This window comes from Lissotriton vulgaris, chromosome 11 (genome assembly GCF_964263255.1).
Source record: "Lissotriton vulgaris chromosome 11, aLisVul1.2, whole genome shotgun sequence".
Taxonomy (NCBI): Eukaryota; Metazoa; Chordata; class Amphibia; order Caudata; family Salamandridae; genus Lissotriton; species Lissotriton vulgaris.
The window spans coordinates 171,856,014-171,873,398 of NC_141699.1; the positions used below are offsets into that span (position 1 = coordinate 171,856,014).

Here is a 17,385-nt window from a genome sequence, read left to right on the forward strand (position 1 = left end):
TCCCAAACAAGCCTCCTCTGTAAACCCTCCACCTCCCGAAAATAGGTCGCCGGAATAATATCAAAAGAGTTCTGAAGTGCGTAGAGGAATTGGGGCAGGGACATCATTTTAAATAGTGCCGCTCGACCAAGTGGCGACAACGGCAATCTACGCCACCGAGCCACATCCAACTTCAATCGGAGAGGAGGAAGGAGATTATACTCGTAGCGGACAGCCGGGTCCAACGATACGTAGACCCCCAAGTACTTGAAACCGGATTGTGAAATTTGAATGGGAAACCTATTCGGCAAGGGAGGAAGGCCGCCGGAGATGACATACACACACGATTTAGACCAATTAATGATCAAACTGGAGTTTTTGCCAAAAGAAGTGAGGACGTCAAATAGGACGTTGAGGGATTTGCGAGGGGAAGTGAGGTACAAGAGAATGTAGTCGGCATACAACGAAACCCGGTCTTCAAAATCGGGGGTCCACTGAATGCCCTTTATCGATGGTTCCCATCGAAGCCAGGTTGCAAGCGGTTCTAGGGCAAGAGCAAAGAGCAGGGGGGACAGCGGACACCCCTGCCTAGTACCCCTCCCAAGAGAGAAGGATTGGGACACCCTACCATTTACACCAACCTGAGCCAGCGGATCTGTATATAAAAGTCTCACCCAACTGATAAATCCCGCACCGAAACCGAACTTCTCCAGAGTGGCCCAAAGATATGGCCACTCTATCGTGTCAAAGGCCATCGTGGCGTCCAAGGAAGCCAAGATGGCCGGCTCGGACAGAAACTCCGCCCTAGCGAGAACGCCATGTAGGCGCCGCAAATTAAGAGCAGTGTTCCGGTGCGGAATGAAACCAGATTGATCCGGATGGATCAGGTCACAAATAACAGAGAGTAGACGATTAGCAAGGACCTTGGCGAGAATCTTCGGCTCAGCATTCAGTAGGAAGATAGGCCTGTATGAGGCACAACGTTCACGAGGCTTGCCCTCCTTGAGAATTACAACTATAGAAGCCAGACGCTGGTCACGAGGAAGGGAGCTAAGATCACGCGACTCCGTAAACAAACATATCACGAAGATAAGGTGCGACTTTATCCGGGCGCAATTTGTACAATTCAAGAGGCAGGCCATTTGGTCCCATGGCTTTGCCGGAACGGAGGGAACGGATCGCAGTCGCAATCTCGTCGACCGACAACGACGCCTCCATACACTCCCGATCCTCCTCAGACAGGCAGGGCAGCGCGATGTCCCTCAGCAATAAACGAGAGTCGTCCTCATCTCTGTCGGACACCGGGGAGTAGACCACACGAAAATAGTCAGCAAAACATTCCACAATCTAGCCAGGGTCAGTCACATTCACACCGTCAGAATTCTGAAGGACAGGGACCACACGATTCGTTCTCTCCTTCTTATCGAGCCAGGCAGTCAATTTACCCGCCTTATCCCCAACATCATACAGTCTACCTTGCTGTTCCCTGTACATTGTCTTGGCAGCATCTGTGACAAGGGATTTATATTCAAACTGTTTCAAGCTAAGGGCGTTGAGTCTATCACGGGTGACACCTAAGTCTAGGTCCGCCTCCAACTCCAGTATTTCGGCCTCCAGGCTCACGACCTCCCCATTCCTAGCTTTCTTGGTCTCAGCTATTAAAGATAGGGCATGACCGCAAATAACAGTTTTGAAGGCTTCCCACAGGGACACTGAGGACAAAACAGACCCCTCATTCTCCAAGAAGTAGTGGTCGAGCGACTTTATGAGGCTGGTACGGGTCTTGGGGTTGCGCAGATGCCGGGGATTGATAGGAGCGACCCTCCCCGCAGCGTGCAGTCCAGTATCGAAAATAAGCCACACAGGAGAGTGATCCGAAATGCCCCGGGCCAAGTGGCTAACCTCCCCAACGTAGGAGGACTGGACGCATGAGGAAGTGATCTGAGCACTACCCCCCTTGATCGCACACTCTCCAGGATGATAGTTACCAGCGCCGGGATGCCCTAGGGTAGCTGTGCGCTCTATAAAACCCACAATCAAATCAATCAATCAATCTAGCCTGGAGAGACTCCCATGAGCCCCGGAGTGATAGGTATATTGACGTACCGTCTGATGCATTGACCTCCAGCAATCCACCAGACCAAAGGTGTCCAAGAACCCACCGAGCCATGATTGGGAAGCGGGAAGGTCCCTGGGGGGTTGCGGTCCAAATCGCCGGACAGTACAGAATTAAAGTTCCCACCCATAAGGAGAAGACTATCAGGGAGCCCCAGCATCATCCGACCAACATCCGAGAAAGTAGAGGTCTGGAGGCCTGGGGGAACATATATCGTGACTAAAGAAAGAGTCTTACCCTCCCACCTACCGGTGAGGGCAACGTAACGCCCTCTGTCATCAAAAATGACATTATCAATCTCCAGAGGGAGGGAAGACCGGACCAGAATACCAACCCCTCTAGAACCAGTGGTGAACCCGGAGTGTGCAACCAATCGGTCACCCCACCTATTCATAGCATGACACACATTGCCGACCAAATGAGTCTCCTGCAGGAGTACCACATCAGGGGACAAACAACGTAAATATTGTAGTACGCCCCGTTTTATATGATCCCCCCAATCCATTGACGTTCCAAGATATGAACCTCAACCCACTACCCCCCATCCCAAAAAGTGTTGCATGAGTCTCCCCACAAAGAGCTGGTCACCTGAAGCAGAGAAAGAACCAATATGCCGCCTTGAGAAAGGAAAACAGAAACACAAACACCCCCTCCCACCCCCCAACCAAAACCTGTTACAACTACCCCCTCCCTGCAGTAGACTAAAAAGCCACCCCAAAATGCAGTGTGCCTGTCGCCCTAACAATCCCATTCTACAAAAAGACCCCGGAGGAGGAAGGAGGCCCGTCCCCACCCGCCACCCAGAAGTGGACTACCATAAGGCAAAATATACAAAAGAAATAGCACCCAGCTGAGCGATGTCCAATGTTCGGAGGTCAGGGACCGAAAAGTCACTTCTGCGTAGGCTCAACACCCTCGGCACCGCCAGGGTGCTCCGTCCGATCGCCTCGGCCAGGCAGGGAATCCAACCAGTCACTCACATTGTCCGGTCGATCGAAAAAGAAGGTCCGGTCCTCATATTCCACTCGAAGCCTGGTAGGGAAAAGCATCGCGTACTTCAATCCCAGGTCCCGGAGACGTCGCTTAACCCCCTGAAAGCCCATCCTTTGTCTCTGGACAAGTTGAGTGAAGTCCGGGAAAAAATTGACCGAGGAGTTTTCGAATTTCACCGGGCCATGCACTCTCGATGCCTGCAAGATCGCATCACGGTCTCTGAAATGAAAAAGTTTTGCGATGATCGCGCCAGGACGCCCCTTTGCTGGGGCATCTGTGCGCTCTACAAATCCGGCTAACATAACATAACATAACATGATAGGCCTCGGAGGAGCGCCCGGCTTGGGTTTACCGCCCGGGACACGATGTGCATGCTCCACAGCGAAGAACTTGCTCAGTCCAGAAGGGGCAAGATGAGTGAGGATTAGATCTTCGACCAGGAGGTCAACCGAGTGAGTCTTGGGATTTTCTGGAACACCTATGACGCGAATGTTGTTGCGTCTTGCCCCGTTCTCGAAATCCTCCAGCCGATGGGACATTAGGTCATTGGCCGATTTTCAAATTGCCAGGTTCAGTTTGGAGTTCCGACACATCGGCCATGAGGCTGGAAGTCTTCAAATCCAATGACTTCACTTTCTCGTTAGTTTTGGACAGGTCGGCCCTGATCAGAGTGACGTCAATGGCGACCGTGTCAATTTTACGAGCCAGAGCCTCATATTGCTGGCCGATGGTTTCCCTCATGCCGGTAATGGCGCCCATAATGTCCTGCAGGGACAAGTCAACAGGAGCAGAAGGGTCGTCTCTAGCATCCTCCGGGGTACGGCTGGAAAGCCCGGGGGGATCCTTTGGCTTGAGTGTTCCGGTCCATAACGTTTGTCTGGACCGGTCCCCCACGAAGAGACGTCTTGGTCTTCCGCTTCTCGGAGTCACCCCTGCCCACCATACTGGAAGATGCGCCCCGGAGGGGCCCGTGCGACCTGGTGAAAATGGCCTTCGGCAGTCCGGGCTCCAACAGACCACAAGAGCTGGCATGTACGGCCAAGAGAAAGTCACAATTTGACCCAAAAGAGCTAAAATCAGGAAGCAGTACTGACACTAAATGGAGGCTGGATTGGTCCCCAGCTGGGCGAAATGGTCTCTCAATCAGACCCTGCCAGGATCCGGAAACGAAACCGAAAGTGGAGGTACAGCCACCAAGTAGGCCCCACTGCCGTTGTTGTTCAACTTTGTCCCGGATCCACAAGTCGCCAAGTCCCCGGCACAGCCTCCAGGTGGGCCTCAAAAGTTCAAAGTGCTGTAATTTCGGTTACCCAAGTCCGATTTCAATTCTGGAAAGAGTTATGGAATCAGTCGAGGTTCATCTTCGAAAGTCCGTCCAAGAACTCAGGATATCTTCAGGATAAATTGCGAGGAGTGGCGAGGGTCCGGGGAGCCCTGTGCTCACGCGACCATCTTGGATGCGCGCTAAGCTCCTCCTCCTTTTTGCACATTTTCAAATATTTTTTAGAGTTATAGTTTAATGGCTAAACACTAACCTGCAATTAAAAATAGAAGTCACACGGAAATGGTTCTAAGTATTATTCAAGTAAAGATAGGAGTCGAAGGGCTTGGTTTTCTCTTTAGAAGTATGTTATTGCTTGTACATAAGTTACTCTTTGGAAAGAAAACCTCCGGGCGTACAAAACTGCCATCGCCCAAAATAAGGCCAAATATTACTGTTCCATCATTACCAATGCCACCAATAGTTCAAAAAGTATTTTTCAGATACTTAAAAACTTAACCCATCCAGACTGTGTCATCTCCACACAGCCCCTCACCCAAGCCCTCTGTGATAATCTTGCAGCGTTTTTCATCAACAAAATAAACACCATCATTCAAAAGCTGAAAACACCTCCCTCCTTGGGAGCCCCCAACATGCAGGGACCAAACACCAGCTCTCAAAACGTGACGTCTCTAGGCTCTGGCATTATGGTCAGATTACAGGAATTTCCTCCAATCCCGGCCTCCGAGTTTGAAAGACTGGCGCATGGTATCACCTCAGGCTCTCCTCTCGACCCCCTGCCTCCTAAAATTTGGAAAAATTTTGGAACTGAACTTTTTGGCACCATGCGCCTAATATGTAACCAGTCCTTGCACAGTGGTTATGTCCCAACCCTGTGGAAACAGGCGCTTGTCACTCCACTCCTAAAAAAAACCCTCCCTGAGCCCAGATTGTCTATCAAACTACCGACCCATCTCCCTACTGCCATTTCTAGCGAAAGTCGCCGAACGATGGGTCAGTTCTTGCCTTTCCTGCCACCTAGAACAGAACAACCTTCTAGACGATCATCAGTTCGGGTTCCGTCCTGCCCACGGCACCGAAACAGCGGTCTTGACAGCCATGGAGGATCTTCGCATGCGTGCAGACAGGGGCCAGCCAGTGGCTTTGATACTGCTGGACCTGTCTGCCGCATTCGACACGGTCAACCATTGTACGCTGCTGCAGAGACTCGGTGAAGTAGGAGTGGAGGGCACCGCGCTGCTCTGGTTTCACTCTTATCTGCGGGACAGAAGACAGGCTGTCTCCCTCCCCCCATTCCAATCCACCTTTGCACCAGTGCCCCAGGGAGTTCCCCAGGGCTCCTCCATCAGCCCCATTCTTTTTAACGTGTACCTTATCCCGCTAATCAAGTTAATCAAGTCCTTTGGGATAAAAACAATAAATTACGCTGATGACACGCAGCTCATTCTCTCTTGGGAAGGAGAAGATTCCATTCCTTTTTCCACCTTCCACGACTGCTTAAGAGAGACGGCTGGGTGGCTACACAGAAACTCCCTCCAATTTAATTCCTCTAAAACAGAGGTTCTGTTTTGTGCTGGCACCAACATACCCCGCCAGTTTCCGAGTGAATTCTGGCCTCCAGAGACTAGAGACAAACCTCTGCCAGTCTCCTCGGTCCGCAACCTGGGAGCCATGCTCGATAATAAGCTGAGTATGGAAACCCAGGTAGCAAAAACAGTGGGGATCTGCACAGCCCTGCTACGCTCCCTGTGTAAAATCATGCCACTTCTCCCTGCACAAGCCCGGGCGTCGATAGTCAGGTGTACGATACTTAGTCGCCTCGACTATTGTAACGCCCTGCTCCTAGAGTCTCCAGTCACGCTGATGGACTGACTACAACGAATTCAATCTGCCGCCGCCAAGCTGGCTCTTGGCTGGACGAGGAGGTCTTCGGCCACAGCAGCTCTGGCCGAGCTGCATTGGCTACCCTTGAAACAACGTGTGGCATTCAAGTCCCTCTGCATTGTCTTTAAGGCTCTGCATGGACTCGGGCCCAAACCTCTGCAAGCCTTGTTTCTGTGGTACACTCCCACCAGAGACTTACGCTCATCTTCGGCCTGTCTGGTAAAGGTGCCCAGATTTAATAAAGCCAGAACCGGGGGCAGATCCTTCAGGGTTGCAGCGGCCAAGTTATGGAACAGCCTGCCCATTGACATACGCCAGATCTCACAACTTCTTCCATTTAGGAAACGCATCAAGACCTGGCTTTTCCCCTAATAAATGCCCGTCCGACAGTTTTTCCGGTTATCCGTCAGCAGAGTATTCTCCAGCGCCAGGAAGCCTGCAAGGTATCAGCCGCGCTTTACAAATACTCAAAATGAATAAATAAATAATAAAACAGGTAGAACAAGCCATGTCATTTCAGTCCTTTAAACTTAGAACGCCATGCATGTATATATTGTATGTGTAGCCTGTGATTATTTTGTAAACCAACTAGTGAAAATTGCCCTTAAATAATTAACATTAATTTAATGTAAAGAAAATGACACACACAGTGTTGTATAAAACCTAGTCTGCATGTTATAAATGTCTACGTAAGCTGTGTCAGACCGGACGTTGAAGCAGCGCATTAAGATACTGTGTAAGCGCCTCTTGCCGTTTCCCGCCCCTCCCCCTGTCGTTCTCTTTCAATTTAGCACCTAATGGCACCTGTCCTGACGTCAGACCCTATTGTTGTCACACGATCTAGCATTGGTTTAATCTGAACTTTTCTCTTCCTCTGAGGATTGAGCACACCTGCGGACTGTGTACTGACTGAATGCATTTACCACCTACGATATGATGGATTTTTCATTTGGACTACTGACGTGGAGAAAAAAATGGTACTTTCCTTCTAAATTCGACCATATGGCTTCTTTAGGCAGACTTAATTCGGTGAATGTACAGAGCGATTCAGAAACGGTAACAAATCTGCTTCTGCTTGACACCTCTCCCTTCCAAGGAGTTGGGCAGCTCTCAGTCAACATGCTTATTTTTGCTGATAAAATGGGTAAGCAACAGCTAACCATTCACAAACAATGTTTATATACCAATTGCAAATTAAAAAAAAAATGAATGCAAAGCATTTTCCTTTACAATGCCAGTAACTCAAACTTTAATGCTGCGAGACCTATTGCATTGTAAATGCTTGTTCTATTTATTGACTTTTGAAGCAATTGCGACACCGAGGCTTTAGCTTAAGGTGTTTAAAGCTAAAGAGCAGGTGTCGCCATTGCTACAAAAGTAAAGAAAGGGAAAACAAATGGCGGCTGCATACCTTTTAGGGCTCGGGCCTCGCCCACCACGAAGTGGGGGCGGAGTTTCCGAGCTCTTATGTATTCGAAAAAAAAAAAAAGAATTCCGAAAGGGGTCCAGGCTGGCACATTCCTTAGTGCGCGCCGCGTTTTTTATGTCATGTGCCTAGTGATTTGTCCTCGCTGTGCTGTCTATTTAGTAGCCTTGACGTGAGAGGCTATATTTAGTTTTCGTCCGTCATTTATTGCAGTTTCATGGCATAAAGTGTGCGGTTACGTGCACGGAAGACTTATTAATCTTAATTAGGAGCTGTCAGAGTGCCCGTGTAATGCAATGCAGATGGTGGGAGCGCGTTCACCATTGCAAGAGCTGTCAGAGTGCCGCGTTCATGGCGGAGATAATTGAAAGAAGTTTCCTGTAGCTTTAAGGGCAGTCACAGTACTTTTTAAGAAACACGCGCAGAAGAATACATAAATCCTCAATTACCAGCTGTCCGAGGTGCCGGTAATTGAAGGCAGATGGTGCTGGGAGCGTGTGCACTGCTGTGTTTTCTTTTCCCTTCAGCTTCAGCATGAACAGCCGGCCAGCAATGTAGAGAATCACATGCATCAGATCTAGTTTTCACACCATCACACGTACACGTACACACACACGTACACACACACGTACACACCCACGTACACACACACGTACACACACACGTACACATACACGTACACACACACGTACACACACACACGTACACACACACGTACACACACACGTACACACACACACGTACACACACACACGTACACACACACACGTACACACACACACGTACACACACACACGTACACACACACACGTACACACACACACGTACACACACACACGTACACACACACACGTACACACACACGTACACACACACACGTACACACACACACACACACACACACACACACACACACACCTTTGCACAATGGTGCCTGCTTGTGCGTCATGGAGCAGTGCAGTGGGAGAATGCAGGAACAGGCCTTTTTTAGTAAATATAGCTCGCCAATATTTCTCTCTCAATTGAACCACGCACACAGAAACATTGATTGCTGGGATCAGTTGCGCTAACATTTAGTAAATTTACCCTTTACTTTCCACTTTTTTTCAAGTTTCTTACCTAAAATATTCATCACCCCTGGTCCATTTTTTAGATCACCAGAACTCTCCATCTTTATCCTTTACCCCTTCTCCCCAACCCCCAGTGGTCATCCATATTGTTACTTCTTCTAAGCTTACTTAGTATGTAATAAGCAGTTTATAAGGAGACAATCACATCACATGGGGCTCTTCAAGTTTCTTACCTAAAATATTCATCACCCCTGGTCCATTTTTTAGATCACCAGAACTCTCCATCTTTATCCTTTACCCCTTCTCCCCAACCCCCAGTGGTCATCCATATTGTTACTTCTTCTAAGCTTACTTAGTATGTAATAAGCAGTTTATAAGGAGACAATCACATCACATGGGGCTCTAAGGCTGGTACACTGACATAGAAGGGAGGCTCACACTAACATCAGAAAAGTGGCGGTGAGTGCAGAGTGGCGGTGAGTGCAGAGTGGCCAGTACTACCAGTACTACCACCATCAGTACTACCACTACTACAGCCACCAGTACTACAGCCACCAGTACTACCAGTACCACCACCAACAGTACTACCACCACCACCAGTACCACTACCACCACCAGTACTACCACCACCAGCACCACTACCACCACCAGTACTACCACCACCAGTACTAACACTAACAGTAACACCACCACCAATGCTACTGCTACCAGTACCACCACCACCAGTACTCCCGCTACCAGTACCACCACCACCACTACCAGTACCACCACTACCAGTACTACCACCACCAGTACTAACACCAACAGTACTAGCATTACCAGTACCACCACCTCCAGTACTACCACTACTACCACTACCAGTACCACTACCAGTACCACCACCACCACCAGTACTACCAGTACCACCACCACCAGTACTACCACTACCAGTACCACCACCATCACCAGTACTACCACCATCAGTACTACCAGTACTACCACCATCACCAGTACTACCACCATCAGTACTACCAGTACTACCACTACTACCACTACTACAGCCACCAGTACTACCACTACTACACCCACCAGTACTACCACTACCACCACCAACAGTACTACCACTACCACCACCACCAAATTAACACACTCCATAACACTTAGCAAAAATACATTACTATTTACAATGCCATTAGCTCAAACTCAAATCCGAGCCCGATTGCATTTCTAATGCTTGTTTACTTTAGTTATAAATCACGGTATACCCCGCTTTAGCTTTAAACATGTTAAGCTGAAGCGCAGGTGCTGCGATTGCTTCAAAAGTAAATAAATAGGAAAAAAAGGCACGCAGCTGCATTTATTTTCTATTTATTTACTTTTGATGGAATTACGGCACCCGCGCTTTAGTTTAAGATGTTTAACCACTTCGCTGCTAGGCCTTTTCCTCCCTGTGCTAAGCCTTTTTTGGCTATTTGGAGTAGTTCGCTCTTAGGCCCCTGTAACATTTTGTCCAGATAAGGTATCCACACCAAATTTGATCCCTTTTCTTCCAACATCTTGACAATTCTAAAGGTACCCAGGCTTTGTAGATTTCCCTGGAGCGGACCAAGAAATTAGTCAAAATATAGCTACATTGTTTTTGTTGAAAATAATGCTGCAGAAAAACAAGTCTGTTTTTTCCCTGCCAATCAACAACGGGTTTGTGGTGCTGAAATCACCATTGTCTCTGCTTTCAGGGACAGGCAGACTTTAGTCAGAAAACTAACATTTTCTACAGTTTTGGCATTTTACTGGGACATAGCCTATTTTTGCTTTTTTGTGTGCTTTTAACCTCCTTCCAGTTAGTGGTAGAAATGGGTGTGAAAGCAATAATGGATTCCGAAAAGCTATACGTTTCTGAAAAGTGGACTACATTTTGAATTCAGCAAGGGGTCGTTTGTGTAGATCCTTCAAGTGTTTTTTTAAAAGAAACTAACAGTTGAAAATAAAAAATATTGAAATTGAGTTGAAAAAACATCCATTTGTGCCAACGTTTTCACCTGTAACTTCTTCTAAGTATGACAGACTTTTTAAAGCAATATATCATTACATCGCTGGGCCTTTCTTGTTGGGGGGATATATAGGACCTGCAGGTTCACCAAGAACCTGAGGAACCCAGAGACAGTAACTGAACTGCATCTTGCAATGGTTTCTCATTGTGTACTGGGTACATAGCAATTCATTTGGTAAAATATGGCGTGAAAAATAGGTATCAAGGAAATCTATATATTTCCGAAATGGGAACAAAATATAGAGTGTAAAGCAGCAGTTATTTGCACACCTCCAAAATTGTGGGTACAAGTTAGTGAATTAAAGGCCGTTCTTCAAAATGACTTATTTTTTTTACAAATTGACTTATTTGGATGGCAGAAATGCAAAGAAATTCAATTGGTAATAACATTTGTTCTACTGTTGTGTGTTCCCCCAAGTCTCTCAATAAAAATGCTACCTCACTTGTGTGGGCAGGCTAGTGCCTGCGACAGGAAGCTGCCCAACACACAACATGGACGCGTCACATTTTTCCACTGAAAACTGACCCCTTTTAGGTCTTGCCTAGCTTTGCTGCGCACATGCACAGCTCGCTGTGCATGTGCTGTGCAGCTCGCTGTGCATGTGCTTTTAGAAAAGAGCTTTAAGCCCCGCCCCTTATTTCCATTAGCTGTCATCACCGTTTATGCTAAACGGTGGCCTGTCGTTGGAAATAAGCTATCTATGTTGCCTCCCTTTGGCTTTTTGGTCCGGCCCCTTTGGACTCAGTGGCTTGCTTTACGTGTGTCATGACTACTTTTCTTATCAGTCACGCGTGAAGCATGCAGCAGTAGGCTTTCTGATTGGTTGAGCCAATAGGTCTCGCCGCGGCGCACGTGCGACTCGCATGCTTGTTTACCTAATTACTGTTCCTTTTCGGCGCGCTTGTTTTTTTACTGAGCACAGGGAGCCTGCAACAAAACAAATTTCAGGGCTGTGAGCTCAGGATTAACACGTCGCCCTCAAGGTAAGCCAGCCTTTTACTTACTTGTTCAGTTTCCTTGGCCATTTCATGAAGCCGACTGCAGAGTGATGACCATGCTTACCAGTGTCCACCGAGCTCCCTCCGAGACCGAAGCCCCCCTCCTGCAGTCTGTGCTCTGAGCCTTACATCCCCACAACTTTTAGTCAAGTGGAACACAATCATCTATTTTAGAAAAAAAAGAAGTTGCTTGCTCATCTTGCGGTCACTGTGACGTGTGCTTACTGTTCTTTCGTAGTGATGTCACATGTGGCAAAGGTGGAGCGCCGATATCACGGAAGTCTCATCTCAGCATGGGTGCGCTTGGTTTACATGCAGTCTTTCTAACCTGCATTACTTTTCACTTGGAACTGCTCTTGTACTGATGCTTGCAGTCTGCCCAAGATCAAACAGCGTGGCAAAGGTGGAGTGCCGAGACCACAGTAGTCTCATCGATCCTGAATTACCAACAATTCTGTTCACTCCTCCCGCATCGGTGGTCTTGTGTCTACCAATGTTGTGCCTTGTTGTGAGGGTGTGTTAAGATGACGCTCTATTATCTGCGTGTTGTGTTGTGCTTGACAGTGTTGTGGTTTGGCCTGGCTTTGTTGGCGGGAGTGCGGTAGCTCTGGGCCGGGTTAGCACATGCATGTATAAACCGCTGGTCACTGGATCAGATACACACGTGATGATAAGCAAACACCTCGAAAGCCGCTGACACCGCTGTTTCACTAAAGCGCTGCCCCCTGTCTTATTTACTATGATTTACACATGGATCCTTCGCCAGTCAACAACCAGCGCCCTTTGTATCCCCAGCTGTTCGTGCTTTTGCAGCAATGTCGTTTGTCATCTCATTGGCTCACTCCAGTGTTACAGAAAGGGACATACATACAACACGTATCCAGGCTTTCACTACGATGACGTCATCATTTATGCCTCAGTGAAATGTGCAGCAATATTTTCACTTCTAAGATGTCATCACGGAATCACTATTAATTATGTAAATACCTTTTTTTAACCCGGGGCTACAACGATAATACAGGTTTTGATGCTTTCTCTGACACTGTCAGTGAGTCACGTGACATCCACTTCCAAGTTGGTGAGTCATCAGTGATGTCACATAGACACGGACATTAACTCTGTGGTGTTGTGATACGTGATGTCATAGTGGAGCAGATAGGACGGTTATCATTTCAGTGATGTCATCAGTGGTGCCACAGTGAAATAGGTTAAAGTTCACTTTAGTGAGGTTATAAGTAAAAAAATATATCTGTGTTTTCCCTGCTCTAATTTTTGAATCACGTCATCAGTTCCATTACATTTGGTCAAAGTAACAACATTTTTAATGTAATGTCATTAATGAGTTTAAGTGAACAGTTTATCAGGGATTTTTCTCAGTGATGTCATCGGGGATATATATAATTGTTTTATTTTGGTGATGCAGTCTGTGATGTCAGATTGCGATATGTAACAATATCTGCATTTGGTGATGTATCAGTGACTAACAAAAAAATGTGTGTGGAGGGTCAGGGGGCATATTTACCGACCTGTCTGCTAACACCCCTACTCAGACTATGAAACATACAACAAAGCAGACCAGGTCAAACGATGGTGTGTAACTGTACCAGTGACTGAGAAACAAATAGAATGCATGTGTGCATCAATGCCGTTGGTAGTTCTTGGCAGCAAATAACTAGAAAGAATCCCATCAGACCACCCTTATTGGTGGAGTTTACGTCACGTGGGAGTCGTTGATCATACCATACCACAAATGGCCATATAGTGCCGTAGTGGAAATGGATGTCAGTAATCTAGTCATAGTGTTTGCCATAAAGTGGACATAATAATGTGCAGTGCTCGAGTGATAATGGTGAAATAAAATTGACTACCCTAGTACCTACAAAGTGTACATACAGAAACTTTGGTGTCAAAAATTAAAAACGCCTGGTGGAAAGTCTACCCTATGGCGCTGTGCAGGACGGTCGACATGTTTCAGCCTATGGGACATTATCCCGGCTTTCTTCAGGACCATAGATATAAGGAAGCTACTGCAACTACAACCACAAGCGATATGTTGGATACAAAACTGATACATATCTACCAGAAATTCAAACGTTTTAGGCGTCCACTGGTGGGAGAAGATTGTCTTCTTCCCAGCCTTGTGTGGGTGAAGACCTCACCTCACCCGGCAACCGCTCGGGAGTAGGAGGCCCCGCTCTGTCCGTCGGTGCCCCAGTGTGTGAGCCAAGCTTCTTCCGCTTGGCTCACACACTGGGGCACCGACGGACAGAGCGGGGCCTCCTACTCCCGAGCGGTTGCCGGGTGAGGTGAGGTCTTCACCCACACAAGGCTGGGAAGAAGACAATCTTCTCCCACCAGTGGACGCCTAAAACGTTTGAATTTCTGGTAGATATGTATCAGTTTTGTATCCAACATATCGCTTGTGGTTGTAGTTGCAGTAGCTTCCTTATATCTATGGTCCTGAAGAAAGCCGGGATAATGTCCCATAGGCTGAAACATGTCGACCGTCCTGCACAGCGCCATATGGTAGACTTTCCACCAGGCGTTTTTAATTTTTGACACCAAAGTTTCTGTATGTACACTTTGTCAGTACTAGGGTAGTCAATTTTATTTCACCATTATCACTCGAGCACTGCACATTATTATGTCCACTTTATGGCAAACACTATGACTAGATTACTGACATCCATTTCCACTACGGCACTATATGGCCATTTGTGGTATGGTATGATCAACGACTCCCACGTGACGTAAACTCCACCAATAAGGGTGGTCTGATGGGATTCTTTCTAGTTATTTGCTGCCAAGAACTACCAACGGCATTGATGCACACATGCATTCTATTTGTTTCTCAGTCACTGGTACAGTTACACACCATCGTTTGACCTGGTCTGCTTTGTTGTATGTTTCATAGTCGATGTATCAGTGACGTTATGCAATCTGAATCACACCAATACCTATCCTTTGGTAAAGTTGCACCATAATCATAAAAAAACAAAATATTTTCAAAACTACATCATGAATAAGCGACAGGTAACAATTAGACCAGCGACTAGAGAGGGCATACCATACATTGTGATTTAAAATGGTGTTACTTACTTATGCGTGCACATACATCTTTCTGCTGTATTGCAATTGGCTTTCTTATGTTTGCATCACTTCTTATAGATTGATAATGCGGTTTATATAAAAATTCATATTACCCATAGTTGCCATGCTATCGAAAGTCTTCAAGACATTTTTTCAGGTGGAACAATTGCATGTGAATCTCAGCTTGAGGGTGCGAGTGTTGTGCTCATTGATTGAAAAGTGGGGTTGGCAGTGCCTTCAGAGGACTGGGGTGCGTGGAACCTCCTGTGATCCTGGGCAAATCACTTAATCTCCCCTGCTTAAAAAAAGGAATGTGTCCTTGTGTAGTATAACTGGTGCTCATTTATAGCACAACAGACCTTCATGTTAAGTTCGCGATACGCTAAATAAAATTGCAACAAAAACACAACAAGCAGGGGGCATGGCCAAGATGGCGGTGCGGTAGAATGTGAGACCGTGTCCCTCCGGCGCCGCCGACCTTCAGCCTTGTTATAACCCCTTTCCTTGGAGCCCTCAACCCTTGCCTTGAGCTGCGGAGGATCTTGGGGGTGTGCAGAATCCCTGCGAGTGTTCGGCAGCAGCCTGCGGAGGCCTGGAAGCAGACTGCGAGCCCCGTCACCTACTTAGCTGGGCCTGGAGGTGAGCGAGTGGCGCTGGGCACGCGAGTCATGGGGGAAGGGCAGCCCTGTGTCGCGCGCTGGACGGCCAGCTGGAGCAGCGATCAGCAGCAGGGGTCTGTGGAGAGACTCTGCGGCCCCCGCTCCCATCTGCTACTGGGGCAGCACGAAGATGTTTGTGATGCTGGGCCTCCTGTGATTGCGGTCGGACGGGGCCTGCTGCGCGGGACGGCTCCGGGGGCCGGCCCTTCTTTCCCCGAGTGGCTGATCGGGAGACACTTTGGCCTGTAGTGCCTGAGGGCAGGGAAGTGGAACCCGAGCTGAGGACCTGATGCGCCACATGGCCAGTGGGGCCTAACCCTGAGCTGTTTTTGGGCCTGGAGCTGACGGGCTTGGACCTGCAGCGATACGTAGGGCACATAGTGGTGCAGCACCTGAGGCGCTGTATTAATAATAATAATACTGGATTTTATACAGCGCGAACAGCTACCTCGCGAGGAGGTGTCCCGGCGCTAGTAGATCACTGATAACCTTAGGCATAAAAATAGGAGAGCTAGCGTGGCTGGGTGAAAAGCCAGGTCTTTAGCAATTTCCTAAAGCAGGGTTCGGAGGGGGCCTGTTGGATAACTTGTGGCAGGGAGTTCCACAAAACGGAGACGTTGGCTGAAAAGGTCCGACCGCCTAGCCGGGCCTTTTTTGCCCGCGGGATGACCAGTCGGACACGGTCATTGGATCGTAGTGCACGGCTTTGAAAGTATCTCGGAAGGCGGTTTTTCAGGTATTGTGGGCAGGAGCCATACAGAGATCTGAACGCAAGCGTCAAAGCTTTGAATTTTATCCTGTTGGCTACTGGTAGCCAATGCAGGGTTCGAAGATGCGGAGAGACTGGCTGCTTGAAAGGGATTCGCAGTAACAGTCTCGCAGCCGCATTTTGAACTACCTGAAGCCTGTGAGTCAAGTATTTTGGTAGGCCCAGGTATAAACCATTGGCATAGTCCAGCCGTGAGGTGACAGTCGCGTGGACAACCGTTTTTCTACAACTCTCCGGTAAGAGCCTTAGGATTTTTCGGAGGTTTCTCAGCTTGCTAAGACAGCATCCGGCCACTTGTTGGACATGGGATGAAAAGGACATGTTATCATCCCATCTCACTCCAAGATTTTTTGCCGAGTGACTTGGTGAAGGGGGCGGGCCCATCTCCGTGGGCCACCAGAGTTCAGGGGCGGGGGGGGACCCTTGCTGAAGAAGATGACTTCAGTTTTATTGGCATTCAGTTTTAATTTATTAGTGTTCATCCAGTGTGCTATATCCTGGAGACAGCCTTTGAAATTTGAGAAAGAATCATGCGTCATCTCCGAGTACGGGAATACCAACTGGGTGTCGTCGGCATATGAAATTGCCTTGACACTCCAGTTGGCAATTAACGTGAAAAGAGGAGCCAGGTAGATGTTGAACAGAAGGGGGCTGAGGGCCGATCCCTGCGGGACTCCACAGCCAAGAATTTTGGGTGTGGAAGAGAACGTCCCAAGTGCTACCTTCTGCATTCTAAGTGATAGGTAGGAGTTTATCCACCCTAGTGCTCTGTCCTGAATGCCTATCTCTGCGAGCCGGCTGAGTAGGCTGGCGTGGTCCACCGTGTCGAAGGCGGCCGACAGATCCAGGAGTACCAGCATTGCTGAGTCTCCTGCATCCATCGACCACCTCACTGACTCGGCTACCTCTATGAGCGCTGTTTCTGTGCTGAAACCGGGACGGAAACCCGATTGAGTTTCATGTAGGATGTTATTGGTTTCCACAAATTTACTCAATTGTCGCTGTATAATTTTTTCCAGCATTTTTCCCGGGGCAGCTAGTAGGGATATTGGGCAGAGATTCGTAAGGTCGTCTGGGTCCCCATTGGGT

General features: G+C 48.0%; 1 protein-coding gene across 7 annotated transcripts in view; it reads left to right on the plus strand.

Moving 5' to 3' along the window:
- MAPKAPK5 (MAPK activated protein kinase 5) overlaps window positions 1-17,385 on the plus strand; it is a 429,232-nt gene that overhangs the window by 17,261 nt on the left and 394,586 nt on the right. The window lies entirely within an intron of this gene.